A 19,899-nucleotide genomic window follows, 5' to 3' on the forward strand; every position below is an offset into this window, starting at 1 on the left:
CAGTCCTGCCGCACGCCACTTCTTTAGAGCCCGCTGCAGTCCCATTTCATGCTGCTTCTCCAGAGCCCGCTGCTTTCCTGTGAGGTGAATCCACCCTAGCCGTCAGCTCCCTACAGCTCGCACCGGTTTCCTGTAGTTTGCCGGCTCCTCATAGCTTGCTGCAGATCCACCCACCGGCTCTTTGCAGATTGCCACAGATCCGCCTGTAGATTCCCCGCAGCTAGTCTTAACTCCTCCGCCGTTTCTAGCCACAGGAGGAAGAAATGGAGGAAGCTGGCCTCCTCACCTGACCCAGCACAGCTAGGACCCTGCCCAGAAGAATCCGCCAGTGTGCCTCCAGAGCCCTGCCCAGGGGAAGCCCCCACTCATCCCACGTTTCCAGATCCCGACCCAGAAGGGGCCGTCACCCATCCTGCGTCCCCTGAGCTCAGCCCAGTAGGTGGATATAGGCTGCGCTCCAGGCTGCTGGCCCAGAGAGAGTCACTCCATCCACAAACCAGGTGCCCAGCCCAGAGAGGGCAACTGCACCTGCGTTCCGGGCTCTCGACTAAGAGAGGGCCACTCCACCCACACACCAGGCTCCCTGACCTGTAGGGGCCATATTGCAAAGTTGTGAAGCTGATTTGCCATGCCTCATTTGTCCCGGCTGTGCCCTGCTGACATTCAGGTGTCCCTTCGTCACTCTGCATGCCTCCATGTGCCCTGGCTACAAGCGCCTTGACTCCTCATGTCCCGACAGTGCCTGCTTCATCTGCAGTCATCACCCTGGTGCCTGACTCACCTCCAGTCGTCGCCCTGGAGCCCATCTTGTTCCCAGTCGTTTCCCTGGTGTCCACCTTGCAGCATCTGGACCTGCTGTCAGTCCAACACCCAACTCCCTGGTTGCCGCCAGTGCAACACCCAACTGGATTGGACAGACTGGATTGGAGTGATCCAGAGGACTTAAAGTGGGATCCTCTGGGCCTTGCCTTAAGTCTCACTCTGTGGTTCCCTGCATCTGTCTCTTGGAGGGAGAGATGGGGACACATTATCTGTGCCAGCTGCCCAGACTCTCGCCTGCCTGACAATGTTCAAACAGATACCTCTGCTGCTGCAGCAATGAGGAGAGGAACCGTGGTGCCCTTATGCTTTGGACCTACGGTTCCCTCAGCACCTTTGTGCTTTGGTCCTGCTGGGCCTTCAGCACACTCCTGCTCCTGCCCTGCAGTTCCCTCGGCACCCAATCTGCTCCTGCCCTGCCCACCTCAGTGTCCCATGGTTGCCACCCAGCTCTCCAGGATCCAGAAGACTTCCTGGACAATCCCTGTCAACACCGCATTTTTTATGTGGTCAGATTTGAAAAAAAGAAACAACTTGCTGCCCACAGCCAGTGTGACTGTAACTGCTGGGGACAAACCCACGTCTTCATCCTCTAACAAGAGAGTAAATATTTGAAAACCAGAGAGAACAGACATTGTAATGATAATAACAATGTCATTGTGGTGTCAATAAAAAACCCAAACCAACATAAGAGCTTGTACCTTGTGCTCAAACCGTTTACATAAACTTAAACTGCAAAAGAAAAAACACATTCTCTGCTCAGCTCAGCCTTCACTATACACAATATCGATATCCCAATAACTGAAAACCATAAGTCACTTATAAATATAGGTCCCACTACCCACATGGGAAACAAAAACTACACAAGCCTTACTGAGTGCATCCAAAACATACATAAAATAAGAATGTATATAAAATACATGCAATACACAAATCTATATATTAGAATAGATCCTGGAGGCTCATGATGCAAGTACGATATATATGTGTGTTTCTCTACACATGTCAACTGTGTCAATTCCTTACACAAACTGAAAGTGGGCATCAGAAATGCTGTAAGGATTTTGATTTCAAACAAGGAGAAGAATGTCATGGTATGTGCTTATTCACAGAGACTGGGCCTGTTTACCACCAGTTGAAAGATTTTAAATGTACAAAGAAAAATGTGTGTATTAAATCACAAAGCATTATGCATCATGGACTGATCATGGACTGATAAACACATGGTGAAAATTGTAATACAGATGGCCTCCAAAAAAACTTCTACCTCTTCCCGACACCCATGATGGGGTGTAATTCAAATGCCGAATCTCCTGCTAGTCAGCAATACATGAGGGTCCCTTTCCCACAGCAAAACATATTATCAATTAGGCTATATGTCCTTTTGATTTTCCACAGTTCCACAGCAATTGGTGTCCAGGGACCTTAGGATGATGTTAAGCAACCAGAAGCATGTAGCAGACCTGGGGCTTAATCAGTATATACTTCACTGTACACTTGTTTGTCTGGGGACAGTTATGTAAATCTCAACACCTAACTAGTCATTCAAAGAAAACTTATTTGAACAATCTTTTCAGCCATTCTCTGTGCTGTATGAAGACAGAAGACACCAAGAGACTGAAAAGGCTCCTTAGGAAGGCAGGCTCAGTGATGGGGATCAGCCTTAACTCCTGGAAGAGGTGCTAGAGGAAAGACTGCTGACCAAGACCAACCTAAGAGACACAGTTTGGACAAAGATAAATCCCTTTAGAGAAAAAAACTTGTATGAGCAAAGGTTCACAGAGGTCCTGCATTCCTGCAGTAATCACGGCTTACAGCAGTATCCTAGGCTGAGCCTACCAGCCATTTTGGGCCCTTTATGGGCAGCATTATATCAGCTTGTCAGCTCTCGCACTTTACTACCCTTATCTGCTTCACTAATTTTCTCAAATATTTGGAGTATCTGCAGATTTTTATATATTTTTATGCCATTTATTTCTTCCATCCGTACATTTTACTCATTCGCAGTTACATAAGTACATTTATTTATTCCCATTTTTACTTTTATTTATATCAGTACATTTTGACATTTTATTTATTTATACCTTTTTCTACCCATTTATTTTCTGTTCCTTTTCCAGGATCTGTGTCTGTTTTTGTTATCAGAATCTAAGATGCCATAACACCTCAATTTCCCTCTGAGGATCAATAAAGTACAATGTCATCTCTCATCTGATTTTCATGAATGATCTGGAAGGATCTGTCACACTGTAAAATTTCCAGGAGCTAGAGTCAGAGATTGAGTACTCTGCGAATGTGACTCTTTATACTAATCCAGTTGGTTGAGGCTAAATCTTAGTCTGGAACCTGAACTGGTTTTGTAAAACTTTAACTAAAGCTTAACTCTAGTTGCTCATCTTCAATAACCCCCGCCCCCCCAAACACTCACACATATACACCATGGTACAAGGTCCTTCATTGTCAACATCCATAAATAAATTGGATATCATTGAAATAACACCAAAGGGTTGAGAGATGGTTAACTTCAGCTTGCATGTTATTAGAACACAGAAGGTATGATCGCAGTCTCTGGACTCCTTGGTGGGGAAGAGCTCATCTGCTCCCAGCACAGTAAAGGAGTTGGGGCAAGGAAGGACAAGAAAATACATTTGGCTTTTTACTTTCTACAGGCTGAGGGTATAGCTGGAGACCATGCCAACACATAAGGGCATGGCATACATTTTTCAGCAAAACACATGTTGGCCGCATGCCAACCTGCCATGATTAATAACATTCTGATACCTGTGACAATAAGGCAGGCATCATGGATTCATGTGTCACAATGGCAGACAAGCAGAATGACACTACCGTAAAATTCAATACCACACAAACAATTCTTTAGTTGTCTTACAGCCAGGAAATGTGCAATACATTGAAGTACATAAACCAGAAATCATCAACATTGCAAAGCCTAATTCATACTAACAAATCACAGGCATTATAAGCTATTGTGTAAAAAACTCTAATTTACAATTATTTTAATTATTTCTTTTTCCATCACACTCTTTACGCACAGAAAAACATCTTAATAATTGCATATCCTTCCGTCTTCCATAACCATGCGGGTTACAGTGTGCCTGAAAGCTATCCTAGGAAGCACTGGGCATATGGCCCCCCACAGGGTACACACACACAGGCACACACAGATGTTTGTATTCATATCTTTGTGGGGACAGTCCATTCACTTCTATGTGAAAAACCATAATCCCAGCCATGACATCCTTAATGTCACGCCCAGCTCCGTCCGATCCTAATGTGTGCCACGCCCACATCGTTACCTCGTGTTCATCCCTGATTGTTCTCACCTGTTGCTCGTTACCCTCAGCTTGTCTTGTGCATTTAGTCCGAGTCTCAGTCAGTCTTCCCCAGATCAGTCATTGTGGTGTCATGTTTGATGTTTGCCGTCCTGCTTCCCCAGTCCTGTTTTGCTAATAAATCCCCATTTGACCCGACTTCCTGGCTCCTCTCCCCTGCTTCCCGGATCGCATGTTCCTGAACGTGACACTTAACATCTACCCAGCCCTAACCTTTAATTAGTGTAACTAACAAAAAAAGTCTTTTGAGATTTTTAATTTTTTATTGCAGTCACAGATATTTAATAAAACTGGTTCTGGTTTGTGGGGGCCAGAAAAACAGGGTTTTATCACATAGTGGGGATTTTCTTTTCTGGTGCTATGGAGTTGCATGACTTTTCAGTGAGAGTGCTCTGAAATGTAGGGTCCCCCGCTAATAGGGCAGCATGTGGCTCAGTGGGCTAAACCTCTGTGCCTGTGATCAGAAGGTTGCTGCTTCAAGTCCAGCCTTAACACATCTGTGGGTCCTTGAGCAAGACCCTTAACCCCTGGGCACTGTCATGGGTGGCAGCCATTCACAGCCAGCTTGCTCGCATCTACTGAGAGCAAGTTTGGGGGGGCATAAAAAGAATTTCCCCACAAGGATCAATAAAAAGCATCAATTAATATTATTGTTATGTATTGTGCCAGTCACCACAGTGATCTACTGCAACACCCCCGACACACATATACAAACATTTGTGCACAAACTGTATGCAGTACCCACTCCTCGACACTTACAGTGGCATCTGGTGTTAAACACAAAGCAAGATATTAACTTATAGTAGTCACACATTAAAAATAAAAAATTCTAAAGCATTACTATAGCTATGCCCCTCCCTGGCACTGCCCCTGGGGACATTTGGTCCCCACAGTGTAATATATACATAACTCACACACACACACACACACACACAATAGCTGCATGTTTTTGAACTGAAAGAGGAAGATGGAGTGACTCCACAAAACCTGAACAAACACAGGGAGAACACACTCTACACATACCGATGTGGAGACAAAAACTGAACCTCTAACCTTGAAGGCATGAAGGTGCAGTTATTTTTAAGTGAACTTGTGGTGGTGTGACCAGGTAATCTTTTTCTTATAGATACCACTGAAAGACTGCTCCTGAATTAGGTTAACCATAATTGTGTAAGATATATAAGGAAAGTGGCTTTGAGATAGCAAATTGGAGAAGGGAAAATAAGGGAAAAATAGCTCTTTGCAGAGCTGTGAAACAGCATTCACACTACATGAAATGAAATGTGAAATTTAAGTGAAAATCTGTTAATTTATTCTGCCCAAAGCACAGGCCCCATGCATCATCAGCCTGCGTGAGGAAAGTAAGATTGACTGGTGGAGAGAAGTACAGAGCAGTGCCAACATCCGGCAACATCCACCAACATCCGCTAAGGTGAATCCGCATGTCCCTGAGCGGGACCTGAGCTCATTCCAAAGGGTGGAGAGGAGTGATGGAACCGCAAGAGCAATTTTTTTTACCTCTCCATCCAGATCTTTGTAGCACCCCCCCCCCCCCCCCCACACACACACACACACATGTTTGAGTGAGTGAGTGTGTGTGTGTGAGTGGGTATACCTTACCTTATGGGGACACAATGTCCCCATAACATAATAAATATCCGTTTTTCCCTTATGGGGTCCGGTGTCCTAGTCCCCATAAGGGAAAGTCTATTTTATAAAAATCGGTGATTGCTATTAAAAAACTAAAAATGCAAAAACTCTTGTATTTTGTTTGGTTACTTATAGTTATGGTTAGTGTTAGCATTCTTCCAGCATTAGGAGCATTAGTAGTGTTAGCATTTTTCCCATAGAAGTGAATGAGCGGTCCCCATAAGGATAGGTGTACCTGACGTGTGTGTGTGTGTGTGTGTGTGTGTGTGTGTGTGTGTTTTGTGTTCTGTCACCATTCATTCTGCCTGCTACAGTACAGCGTAAGCTTCCTGCTAATTTAATTAAACAGCACTAAAACATCGAGGCAGCCCATCTGAATCCCACAATCCTAAGCTATTGCTGCCCCTTGTAAAACAAAAGGCCAGCCACCTTTCACTTCACATTACGAGGCTTCCTGTTCAGCCAACAGTGACTGCAGATGAGACATGGGCTGAGCACTAAGCTAGTAGAGGAGCTCACCTTCTCCTCAATGTCCCCAAGGCAGGTGCTCAGCCCCCATGCACATTTGTCACCCATGCTTGGTTACCAGCAAGAATTTTCCCATAGCGAACATGCAGCAAAGCTTCCTCAACCTACTTCATTTCACACTGTGTCACATCCTCTAATATTTTTGTTTTATTACACTATAGAACCCTCATCTATCTTCCTTGTGGGGCAGGCAATGCATATCCACGGGAAAATGCTCAGTGTGGAGATGAGTAGCACCACAAACCCGTGAGTATACAGATATGTTAGAAAGGTGGCATGTTGCTTAAAACACCTCTTTTTTAAAAAAAAAAAAAAGAAAACTGTCACTTTATTCAGATAATGATACATGCATACTCTGCAGTTTTCAGATGTGTTTGAGGGCTCGGTATAAAGCATCTGGGAGGTGGGAGCCCCTCATGTTTACAGCATTTTTTATCTACCCCATATTATGCTCCTTATCTGAGTCTGACTATAGAATTCTGTTGTCATTTAAATATGTCAATAAAGTATAAATGAAAAATATAAATAATATAATTAATGCTGATTGCATCTGTCCTTTTGAAATTTGATGCTAATTAAAAACAAAACACACCCTCTAATTTCAAGGATTCTTTTTTGTTTTTATCTGTGATGTGCTGCCTGTTCTTATCTACAAGCAGCAAATGACTTTCCAATCTTGTGATTAATCAATGCCATCAAATAAAAAGATGTAATTACTTTAACTTGAAAAACAAACAGCTGAAAATATTTTTACAACTGTATGTAGGGCACGAGTACTGAAGTACAACATTATCGTATATCATTCAAATGATTGTTTTTTTCACAGGGCACCAAATAATACAGTTTATCATTATCTTCGCAAGAAGAATTCTTATTGCATGAACTATGAATATAGTTCAATTTTTCAATAAGAGGTGTTTGATCACTTCTGGACAAATTAAGCTTTAGTTAATTCTATAATAAATTCAAAGCAAATTACTTCAAAGAGACTTCCTGGCCATATGCTGGTTGGCTTTTGCACAGAGCTGTGATGGTATATTTATGTTATTTATATGCTACATGATAATCAGGATCCAGCACCCATGCAATTGGAAGACAGATGGATGAATATAAGACAACCATATCAATTCCTCTTCATATGAACATTAGCAAAAACATGCTGACACACACAAACACACAACATTAAGTATATGAACTACATGTGCATAAACTCAAACCAGATTTATATGATATTCTCAAATCTGAGAAATATTCAGATTTAATAACGAAAGAATGAAAAGGCCACTTTGCTGCTAAAAGGCCAATTTGGTGTCCAGTTATGGTTATGAAGATGGTAAGAACCTTATCATACAAGCCACCCCTGTTATTTTTTATTGAGGGTCAGCAGCTTTCCAGCACATTTTCTTTGAGATTGTTCTTTGTTATCACTTCGGTTTAAATCATTTTAACTCTGAGATAGGGGAAGAAAAAAAGAGAGGAAGACAGTGAAACAGAAAGAAGCAAAGATAGAGAGTAACAGACATGACATCAGCTGATAAAAAAGACCTGAAATGAGCAATTGCTGAAGGTTTTGATAAATGAATGGTGAATTAAATTAACTGACCATGACACTGTGGAATTCTCAAATCTGAAGAGTCTTGATTAATTTTCTATAACCGTACACGTATTGCCAGCCAGGTGAATCACAGTATTAAATCAATGAGTGATTATAACCTTTAATTCTAGTTAATGTTACTTAACAATAACTATAAAAGCAAAGAAATTTCTACAAGTCACTGAGACAGCACTGCTTCAGGCCGAGGCACAGGATCTGTGGTCAGTGATTAAATACCAAAACGATTTACTGATGTAATGTAGCTCTGTTACAGCAGGCTATGGTGCTGGAAGAAATAAGGTGACGATCCACTGAGGGCAGGGGTGTCAAACTCCAGTCCTGGGGGGCCAGAGCCCTGTGTAGTTTAGTTCTTTCCCTGTTATACCACAAATGGTTCACCTCAAGAGCTATGTGGTAATTAGCACAAGGTGTTGAATCAGGTGTGTTAAATCAGGGGAAACCCAAAAATTTGCAGGGCTCTGGATCTTCAGGACTGGAGTTTGATACCCCTGACTGAGCATCTCTGAGACAAAAGGGAACAGAGCAAACACGGGGAGCAGGACTAGGAAATTGAGCAAAGCAACAAACAAGCTGTAACATGAACAATGACTTACAATCAAACTGTGTGAGGGCAGGCACTTAAATACAAACAGAAAACCAGGGCAAACAACAGACGGGTATAAATCAAAACCAAATTATCCAATCAATGAAGGCATAGGAAAATGAGCAAAAGGTAGAATCAGTAACACTAAATGAGCACAGAAACTGGGAAACATTATTCAAAAACTAAGGGTTAACACTAGTAAACACTAGGACCATAAGAATATGCAGAACAAATAAATATGGGAGAAGCAAGGTAAACGTAAGATAGGGAAACATGATAAATAATAAACACTTGGGAAACAAAAAAAACCATTAAACACTGAATACCAGGTGAGGCTGGTCTCCAGCCATCCTCAAACTCATAACCAGAGGGTACAGCTCCAAGCTGCAGACGCAACCTGTTGAGCTACATAGCAGCTCAGGATACAGAGAGACACAATAGGGCTGAAGGCTACAAGACAGGGAGGGGGAAACAGGGTGAGCAGAGACACCTGCTGGTCATATGGCAAGCAGGACACATAGGACAAGGTGAGACGACACCCAACTCTGACAGTAGCCCAGTCATACTTTTCAGTCCTGTGTAAACCTGCCTTAATGAGATGTTAGAGAAGTCCAGTTTTAAAAATAGGTTTTAAAAACACTAAACAAGACAGGTTTTACCCATAATGCAGCTGGATGCCAGGAGGTACATAAAGCTAAATCAATAAAATAATGGCTGAATATATATGCAGTATTTTATAATGTTCCCCCAAGATACAGTATTGATGAAAGGAAATACAGCACTACATTAGGCCTAGTTCTACTAATGAATGCGTTTGAGGTTCGTAAATATGTAAGCCAAATATGTGGTTACTGTGTATAAGTGGGTTAATGCGCTCCAAACCCTGCATTATATGTATTTAAATGCACTCTGTAGAGGCAACTGGTTCTTTGCCTCGGCAGCCATGCATTTAAAAATGCATAATGCACAGCTTGGAGTGCATTGACCATTACTTAGAAATCCTTAACATTTATGATTTCTATTTGATGATAATATTAATAAAACGAAAACCCAAATATCACCCACACTAAAAGCTTGCATATATGTATGCCCTTATATATACACAAGGAGTGCTGAAATGAGTGTGGAACAAATGATAACTGCACAAAACAACTGCAGTCTAGCAGATGAGTAGGAAGAGAATATCATTTGGACCATGAGCCTAGACACCAGCACAACCATACTTCAAACTGAAAAGTTATACAATGAAAGTTAGGTTACCACAGCAGAGGTCTTTTGAGGAAATAGCTTGGCAGAAGCACTCAGTCAAAATAAATAAGTAAATAAATATATCCTTATAAATCTGATGGGTTTATAATATCTGGCCTTTACTGAGGAAACATGGACTTTGAATAACTTTTTAGAGAAAAAAACACATATTTAAATCATAACCCTGAATGAAAGGGAGATGGATTCCAGTGTGATAGGATGACATTATTTATGGCATCCCAGGGAGCCAAGCTGTTGGGCAGAGCAACATTCTGTTCTGTGCTGACAGAGCAGCAGAACCATTTGTGCCACAGATGATCATTCACAGACATATGGCTACTACCTGCCAAGGCTAGGAGCCATGTTTCTCTAAGGAGCCAGAACAGAACTGTACAATATGATTCACAAAATTCACTAACTGCATAGTCCAACAGGTAGGGCCAATGTATTCCATTAAAGAACCTTTATGCATGAATACTTCAAAAGTGAAATTGTATCTTGGCATAAACAACATGGAAACATTACACTGATAGCGAATTCCTGACACATCAGGCCAAGCAGCCACATCCATAAAACAATCAATCATTTAGACACACCCATATGGCTGTCATCGGGCCATAAGCCACATCCATAGAGCTATCAATCAATCCTGAGACACACCCTCATCACTGTCAACAAGGCCATACAGCCACACCCATAGAGCTCTCAATCATCTAGACATTTCCACGTGGCTAACAACAAGCCATGCAGCTACATCCAGAGAACTTTCAAGCAATCATGCAGACACACCCACATAGCTGTCAGCAGGCCACACAGCCACACCAACAGTACCACCAAGAGATGAAGCAGCTAAATCCACATTACAAATTCCTTCAGCGACATTGAGAAGTTCCACAGCCAAACAGACCTTTTGGTAGAAGCATTGTACCCACATCCCTCCTGCATTGTCAGAATTTCACAACGTTAGCAGTAGAGACATAAACTAATTTTTCATTGGTGGAGCACTGTGGCACTCACTTGGAATTCAAGGGCCTCAAGTGAGTGGCTGCATAGATGGGCAGTTAAAGTTGTGAAATTAAAACTTATGGAAAATAATATTGATAGCACAGCTGAAACAGATGTATCCTAGGCTGGCTTTAAGCATGGTACTTTTAGCTTCCCAAACACTAAAGTGACAATGGCTCCCAAAACCCCCACACTGGTGGCTTGATTGAGCTCTGCCAACTGATGGATGCAGTTATATACCTTGAGCAGGTGTCCTCTTACTGTACTGCTGGAGGAACGTAGCAGCTCTGTTCCAGCTGCCGTTCAGGCCTCCTGATTGCTCTCATATAAGGGTAGCAGTCCTCCCCTTTCATTTCTAGTAGACAGCATAGCTGGCTGGCTTTCAAATCCCAAGCAAAAACGCAATTCTCTTTGAGAATGCAGCACCATCAGAAATAACACTGGAACAGCCCATAAAGGCCAAAGAGATTATTTCTTTTAAAATATATTCATAAATGATTTAATGCTGAACAACACAGAAGCTGATAATACTGAACATATACCCATGCTCTATAACCACGTGTCTGATACAGGGCAACAGTGAGCACAAAACCTGATCTAGAAAGCACAGGATACCCTGATTTGGTTCACAGTACATCATTATCTGTGCAATCAGTGATTCAGTGAAAATAGGAATGAAGAGACACAATCTACGTCTTTGGATTGTAAGAGAAATAAGAGTACCTACAGGAACTCCATGTAAAACATCAACTGCATTTCAATAAACAGTGATACATAAAACAGGGTACTTACTGTACATCCTTCCATAGCATCTCTGTCAAAAGCCTGTGGTTTTGTCTGAATATCTCCATCAAAGCTGCAGCTTTATGTAGTTGGTGACGCAGGACCAGTAGATCATAACAATGAGGGAATTTCTTTAACTGAATCAATTCTTTAAAATCAAAACTATATTCTTATTTCACTTCTTTAAGTCTATCTTTCATTTTCTGCCAGTTTCTTCACTGGAGTTAATCACAGGGATTACAGCCTGATTTCTTGACAGTTATGAATCTAAAGTGTAGGTCTCAGGGATATCACAGAAAAATTACATTTCAGCTTGTGGGAGAACAGGGATGTCACGCCCGGCTCGTCCGATCCTCCTGTGTGCCACGCCCCCTCATTTACCTTGTGTGAAACCCTGATTGTTACCAGCTGTTATGCGTTTCTTGCCTTTAGTCTTGCATGTTTAGTTCGGGTCCAAGTCTGTTTCCCCAGTCCAGTCATTGAAGTCTCTCATGTGGAAGTACCATTTTGTTGTCTATGCCTCTCAATCTACCCATTAGAGTCCTCTTTCCCCGATCCTGTGTCTCCCTCGCCTGCTTCCCTGCTCTGTACCCTGCACGATGTCACAAGGGAGGCTTGGTTCAAAATTAATTCACCTCCCATTCTACAGTGTTAACTGCTGACTAAAAAAAAAAAACACACCAGTTACACAAAATTCACATATACATAGCACAAGTTTGCACATACATACACAACATTTTGATCAATATTAGCATTATTTGTTCCTTTGTCTGATCATAAAGTGTTTCTCCATAACTAAGATAGTGGCCATACACTGATGCACCAGTTTGCTTTAACTCACCAAACAATCAGCTGCTAGTTCAATAATAAAAAAAAAGCTACAACAGTGATGTGACCTTAACCTATTTACTCCTGTCCTTATTATATAGTCATCTGAACCTCAACCCACAACTAATGACTGCTTCACAAATGTTTAAATTATGTGACATAATGTTAGATCTTCTAAAGATACTAAGATTCTAAATGTTCTAAGATATTCTACATTAGCATTTTGTTTTTTTATCGCAGTATTTGTTATAGGATGCATTCTGCTCATATACAGTATGAAGAAATATCGAAACTGGAAACAATAGCCACAGAAAGTTCTCTCATATAAGATTCATGTACAAGAGAAATGGCCTTTTTACTCATTTTTACACCATAAAAAAAAATAAAAAAGGATGTGTCAAATTACCAATGAATATTCTGAAATCACATAAATCAGACCTAATACAAACAATATTTCTTGTATAGCAATATATATCTATACACTGCTACTTGCTAATGCTAACAGTCTCATACTCAGAGAATGGTGTGATGAACACCAAAAGCATTCAGCCAGGAGCATTTCTGTAGCTGAAAACACAAGAACTACAAGGTCTGGAGTGCCTTACAAAACCATTCTGAGTAAAGTTAGTTATGCCTTAGCAATTCAACATTAAAGCATCACAGAACAAGAACGACATGAAACGTTGTAATGTTCGACATTAAGACAAAAATAAATACCCATTGCTTTGTAAACGTAATTAAAATTACGGAAGTAATCAACATATCAGTAGCCTACTTATTTCTGTCGATTGATTAGCAATAACAAATTGCCATCATTGCTGGGAAATGCAAGCACACGCTGTTTGTCTGCGGGGCACGTTTCAAAGATAAATTGCTGATCTGCATTGATAGTTTTCATCTAAACTCCATTGGTTTTAATATGACATAAAAGTGAAGAATATGTGAATGTTGCTTCTCTGTGACATTTCTTCATTGTTAAAATTATACCTCAGAAATTCAATAAATTCAATTACAAGGTTTGCCAGGCACTTTTAATCAGTCACCAATTAAACGTTCTTATTTAATTAAAACACACATTCATTTTAAAATAATTAATAATCATTCAATCTTTTCTCTATACTGTCAAAGTAGGCAATAACTATTAGTTTTTTTGTTGTTGTTGTTTGTTCAGCTCTTCTTGCGATAGCACAAAACCTTTAGATTTTCATTACCCGGTACCGCACGTTATGCAGAAAGAACGGAATGGCACGAAGTATACCAGGTTATGATAAGAACGAAAAACTGACCAACATTTATTCTGAAGGAATATAATAATGATTATCTCTGTCCCGAAACCGAAATTACTGTAAATACATGTTGACCACAGGGAGAGATACCCCGTTGTAAGGGATTATGAATTAGATGGTGTGGGTGCATATTCCGATATCGTTTCAACATAAGATCTATGCTAAGTTATTCTGAACAATCTGTGTATGTTACCATATTAACCATGTATGTGCTGTGTTACTGAAACATTCAGGCTAAACAGCAGTGCGATGCAAAAGTAAAAATATATATTGTCCAAGTATCAGGTGCTATGCCGCAGCTTAACAACTTAAAACTATGTTGAAATATTACCAAGAGGCCATAAAAAGAGAATATAACGTGTCCAAAGCTCCTGTAATAAACTGCTACATTTGCACAGAATAAACTGAAATACATGCGACCGCAGACCTGAGAACATACAGTACCAGTAAAAACAGTTGTTGGATTAACAAAACCCACCGCTGCAATCAACCACTTCACCAAAATGACAAAGCAAACTGAAATTGCATTTAAAGGGGTTTGCATGAGGTGGAATGAGGGGAGAGGGGGTGCTTACGGGGTCGCTAATAACACTCTCAGTATTATGGCTTTTTGATAGATGACCGTCTTACACTGAGACGCAGTCTAGACGTTTTTTTATTACTAAAAGAGTACTAATACTAAAACAATATTTTCTGCGAAGAATTTATTAACCACGTTCCTAAACCTCTACACTTCGAAAGAACGACTGTCAATGATTATGAAATTGGATATTATGTTTTGCCCATGTGAGCTGAGGAAATGGCATATGTGTGGTGAAACGCGGCGTGACTGTTCGAAAAATGAAGAAAAAAGAACAGAAATGATGGATGAAAATGTAAGTAAAATGAGGAAAATAAATGTGCTCTCACCAGCTATGCATAGCCGCCCATACGAATTACCAAATTACCGAAGAAAGATTTACCTAAACTCGTTTATTTTTTTATTTTCTTAAATGATAATAAAAATAAATAAATAAATGCGGTCTCCTTTAATGTAGCATTATGTTTTAACCCATTGAAGCAAAACTATACAGTCCCCGTAAAGAATTATATACAGTGGTAATATACCATGAATACTTTTAAATAAGGGCAAATATTTTAAACAGTTCTTACATGTGTCATGTGAAATCGCCCGGATTCTGGCAGATACAAAGAAGTAATATTCCTAGGATTTGTTCTGTCCAAGAGTAGAGAAACAGATCTTTCTCATCTCCTGCTGGTAGATGCAGACTGTTAGCCCAGCCGTCCTACCTGCAGCCTAGGGTTATAAGGCAAAGCATCATTACCACTGTGGCGCCCACTCATAAAACCACGCCCTACTGCATCCCATTGGCTACACGGACTAAAAGAAGGCGGGTTTATTTGGAATAAACGTTCGATTCCAGTGGAAAGCAGCAACCCACAGATCGGTTGAAGTTGCAAGGCCAGTTCAATGACGCAATATTACGAAGGACGTGCTTACTGTGACAGACCAGTGTTCGTTTTTAAGCTTTTTGCCTGGTGCCTTGAGAACGTCTAATACAAGTAGGCCAAACAACTGAAATAACAAGAAAGGGAGACAGATGACTGTTAGCAACCACAACAAAAACATTAAATAAATGTTAGAGAATTCAGAGAACTTTGACATATTGTTAAAAATCATCACTTTGAATAAAGTGCTTGCTGAGATTGTATGATGATTAAAATATTGGTTGCATTATAAAACCTGTTGGGTAATTCATGAAAACTTGATGGTCCCCCATAAAAAGTATGTATAGGTCTCCTCTATGGCACATGTGTATGTCTGACATTTTCAGGAAAAAAATACACAGAATTAAAAATCTAATATGCCACAGTAACGCATATTCTACAGCCTACGTCAATTACTGATTATAACACTATCTAGGCCTATTTAATAGCCTGTCATCCATGTGCAGAGCTTTGGAAAATCTACACATCCATATATTGACTCTTTAATATTTCAGTGACAAGCAGAAGAATGTTTACACATTTATTTAAAAATCTGCACAGTTTTAGGATAAAAGCATAGTTGTCTGCCATGATCACTTGATTCTCTCTTGTAATTGTTCTGTTTTTCACACTCCATGTAATTTTGTTTTACTGTTATCTGCAATCTTAGAAAATTAAAGCAATAAACTAAATTGTGGCTATTCTGAAATATACAAGAAACATGAACAAGAATAGGCAAATCCAAATTGTCTATTCTTTTTTGTTATTATAAATTATATTATAATTATGTTATACTCTAAAGCGGTGGTACTCAACCCAGAGCTCTCGAGCCACACGCAGTTCTTCAAAGACCAGTTGCAGCCCTTATAAGTCCTAAGTAAATAAAAAAAAAAAAAAATCTCTAAAAATCTTTAAAAATAATAATAAAGAAAAACAGTGTCAGCAGAATTCATTTCATTCTCATTCGTGCACATCTATCTATTACACCCCCACCCCTCAGCTGCTTGAAAACCACAGTCACAATTTACCTCAGGTCTTGCACTTGGAAAACTAGCATGAACATTTGGAAACTAGCATTTAGCAAGACTGGCTAATGAACATAAGAGACACAAATAAAAATAATGAAAAATAACAATGTGCTGTCTGTTGCTATTATGGACTTTATCAGCACTTGGAAATGTTTTAATAACGATAATGTTGAAACACTACCAGTAATGTTGAAATTTGTGATTGCAGTGATAATAAATGAACAGTTGTTACATTATGCTTTTCATCCCTTAAAAGACACTTCTTATCCTTATTCTGAAATGCATAATCGTTTCAGGGAGGAAATGGGAAGTTTTTAGATTGCAGCTCTAGCAAATTTTTTTTTTTGTCAGAGTGGCTCCTGAGTAAGGCAAGGCTGAGTGCCACTGCTGTAAAGCAAATTATATAATTACTATAAATTATATAATTATAAATCTCAATGAGCGTGAAATTTTACATACGTGAACGAGCCCACAGCCACCCCCCCGACCCGCCCATAATTATGTATATTTGCATATGTAAATCTGTATAAATACCTGCTTTGTTCTGTGTTTTTCTTAAACAACAATGGATAAACCATGTGGGAAAAAGAAGTATTTCAAAGTGGAGGTCATGTTAACAGAAATCGAGAAAAGAAAAGCGATATTATTTGGTGGTTGGTATCAACAATAATCGAAAGTTGACGGAGTGGCACAGCGTGACGGAGTCAGTTAAAAGTGATGGTTCCGAAATTCGGACAGTGGCCTAAATTAAAAAGAAGTGGTCGGACATTAAAATCGACGTGAAAAAACGAGCGGCCACTCACCATAATTGTCTTAACAGCACAGGCAGAGGTAGCGGAATTCCCGGTCTCACACCCTTTGAGCAACGAGTTGCTGCGATGATTGGGGACACTTTTATCGGAGGAGGGGGACGCCGATGTCAGTGCGGGTGAGTTTTTCTCGTACCATACTTGTTTGAATTACTTGCATGTTTATGAATAAAATGTAGGGCGCAGATGCGGTGTTACTTTCGTCTATTCTGTTTGTTTATTCTTACAGACAACAGTACAAGAGGTGCCCCCAATGCCAAGGGTGAAACAGGCGGTGATGGTGCTGCTGTGCCAAGCACATCTTTGGACGCTGGCTGCACACATTCCCGTGCCTCAGAAACCAGGGGGTGACCATCCGGCCGTGTGCTGACTGAAGCTGTGCTGCAGTCACAAAAAGAAATCATGAACGCTGTAAGATGTTGCCAATGAATAAAAACATCTAAATTATACGCTTTGTGATACTGAAGTTGTAACGCTGTTCCATTTGGCAGAAAATTTGGTGGCTCAGGGTCAGGTTCATCTTGCCTTAGCTCTTCAGATACCAGCAAGCCACGATTTTGTGCCAGATTATGCAAAACGCTACATGCGTGTACAATGCAACACACTTCTTGCGGACTGCATGTATAGCAGCACCCCACCGGTCTCGTCCAGACAGCGCCAACAGCCTTAAAGCTGCCCTACAGTGCGCTCCACCACCGCCCGAGCCCGAGAATGGGGGGCAGCATTATAACGCTGCTCCTGTTCATTCTGTGGGTTTGCGAGCAGCGTGAGAAACCATGACTTCAGTGGGTACCCACTGTCACCTAAGGAGTTGTCAAATGGTTAAATCAAACAAAGCTTACAGTATTGGGCCAAATCTTCTTACCGAACAGCCGGCCATCACGTACCACCCCATCTTCAAGTTTGTTTCCCTAATGTTTCTGAGAATGAATGAATCATGGGTTGAGCCAGGCCATCGAGCCACAACATTAATGCAGGGGTGTCAGAAGCATTTTGAACGTGGGATAAAACTAATATTTTATGTTAAAAGTGGGGGGATCCAAACGAAAAATTATGAAATGTGAGGGGGACACATCCCCTTCAGATTTAATGGTGGTGACGCCCATGCATTAATGAGACGCATGTTCGAATCGCACATAATTTGTACATTAATAGACTGAAAGTGCTTTCTATTTATATAAGCATAAGCAAATTCGTTCTCTGAAGGTGCCTTTATAGCAATGTGCGTGCAGTCAATGGCTCCGATTACATTGGGAAAACCAGACATCGCTGCAAATTGCACTTTAATGTTTGCCTGTTCAACCACAGTATGAGGAAATTTTATATATCTGGGTGACAATCGGATTATGCCATCCCATACAGCTGGCATTGTTGACTGAGAAATACCCGATCGGTCCGCAAGTTCTCGATGAAAAGCCCGCGAGTGGACAGAACTTGTAAAGGAACAGGTATAACGCAATTGCTCATCGTCTGCCTTTGTAATGCTGGACCCAGTTCAACACACAGCTCCAAAAGGATTGCTCTTGGAGATCTGAATCGACTTAGAAGCCAGTCATCATCATGGGCCAAGAAATCACTATGATCCCTGAATACGCGCTCCCTTCTAATTCTTCCATAAGCTATGTCTTCCAATAATGCAAGAGCTGCCATAGTAGTTGTAATAGTTTGGTCATTTTCTGCACCGTTTTATTGTTACAAACTGATTAAAAATCAGGTGCCGTACATTTGTAAACAACATACAATTATGTATGTTGTATTGGATAAAGTCAGCGTCATGATTGTGAGTCTAAAAAGGGAAACCACAGTAGCAATGACTTGCCACTGAGTGCCGTCCGTTTACAAGACCGAGCAGAAACGTGCGTACGCCATGTCTGGAGCTGCCGTGAGAATGTGCGTAGCTGTACGCCAAGTTTAGTTTTTATACATCTCGACGTAAGCGTGGAAACGGACGTACGCGACATTTTTGTGGGTATGCACCGTTTATACATGAGGCCCCTGGTCTGTTAGGGAGGGGGAGCAGTCAGAGGGTGGGGTCAGCTGCAAGAAAATTTCACAAAAATATAGTTTTCAGTGTAAAGTTATTCTGACTATTAAATAAATCTGTAAATAAACCTACTGGCATGTCAGCAAAAGAATGGAATTAATGACTAATGTGATATACTGAAACATTAAGCAGGCAGCCATATCAATCTAATGAGGCAATTCACTGCTCTACAGTGACTGCAAATTATCAGCAAATGCTTTCGGAAACATTGTTAAATTAAGAATTATTTTGTGAAGTCTTGACTAGTGATTCAGGAACCCTGAGATGGAAAAAGAATGAATTAAATAGCCACCTTTAATATGGAGACCTGTACTGTAATAAGCTTTATATATAAGAGATGTAACTATGCTATGCCTTGTGGCTGCACACCAACCCATTTCTCTCAGTGGATTTGATTTATGTATTATAGCAGCTTGCTACCTAATAGCATTTCAGCTTCAATTATTACAGCTTAAATCAACAACTTCTTAACATAACAATATGTACATTTTTTATGCATATTCCAAAATTGTAAGCTACAACCCAGTTAAAAAAAAAAAAAAAAAAAAAAACCTAACATCCATTAATCATCCATCCACCAGCAGTTCAGCCTAGGTCATCTATCTAAAGCTAAGCAGGCTGGGGCTGGGTCAGTACTTGGATGGGAAGCCTATTAGGAGAGCTGGGCTGCTGCTGGAAGAGGTGTTGGTATGGCCAGCAGATCAGCCCGTCCTGTAGTCTCAGTAGATTGCAGTGCTGTGACAGGGACAATACACCATCCTTCGTATGAGATGTAAAACCAAGGTCCTGACTCTGTAGTTGTGAATGAGCCCTGGGACTCTTCTGAAAGTGT

General features: G+C 40.7%; 1 protein-coding gene across 1 annotated transcript in view; it reads right to left on the reverse strand.

Annotated features, from left to right (window-relative positions):
- The window catches only part of LOC111851973 (neurexin-2-like), a gene marked incomplete at its 3' end in the record, with an annotated part of 418,474 nt that extends 403,495 nt beyond the window's left edge, over positions 1 to 14,979 (reverse strand). The window contains exon 1 of the mRNA XM_023827376.2: positions 14,851 to 14,979. The remainder of the gene's footprint in view (positions 1 to 14,850) is intronic.
- Between the last annotated feature and the right edge of the window lie 4,920 nt (positions 14,980 to 19,899).

The sequence above is a fragment of the Paramormyrops kingsleyae genome, chromosome 10 (assembly GCF_048594095.1).
Source record: "Paramormyrops kingsleyae isolate MSU_618 chromosome 10, PKINGS_0.4, whole genome shotgun sequence".
In the NCBI taxonomy this organism is placed as follows: Eukaryota; Metazoa; Chordata; class Actinopteri; order Osteoglossiformes; family Mormyridae; genus Paramormyrops; species Paramormyrops kingsleyae.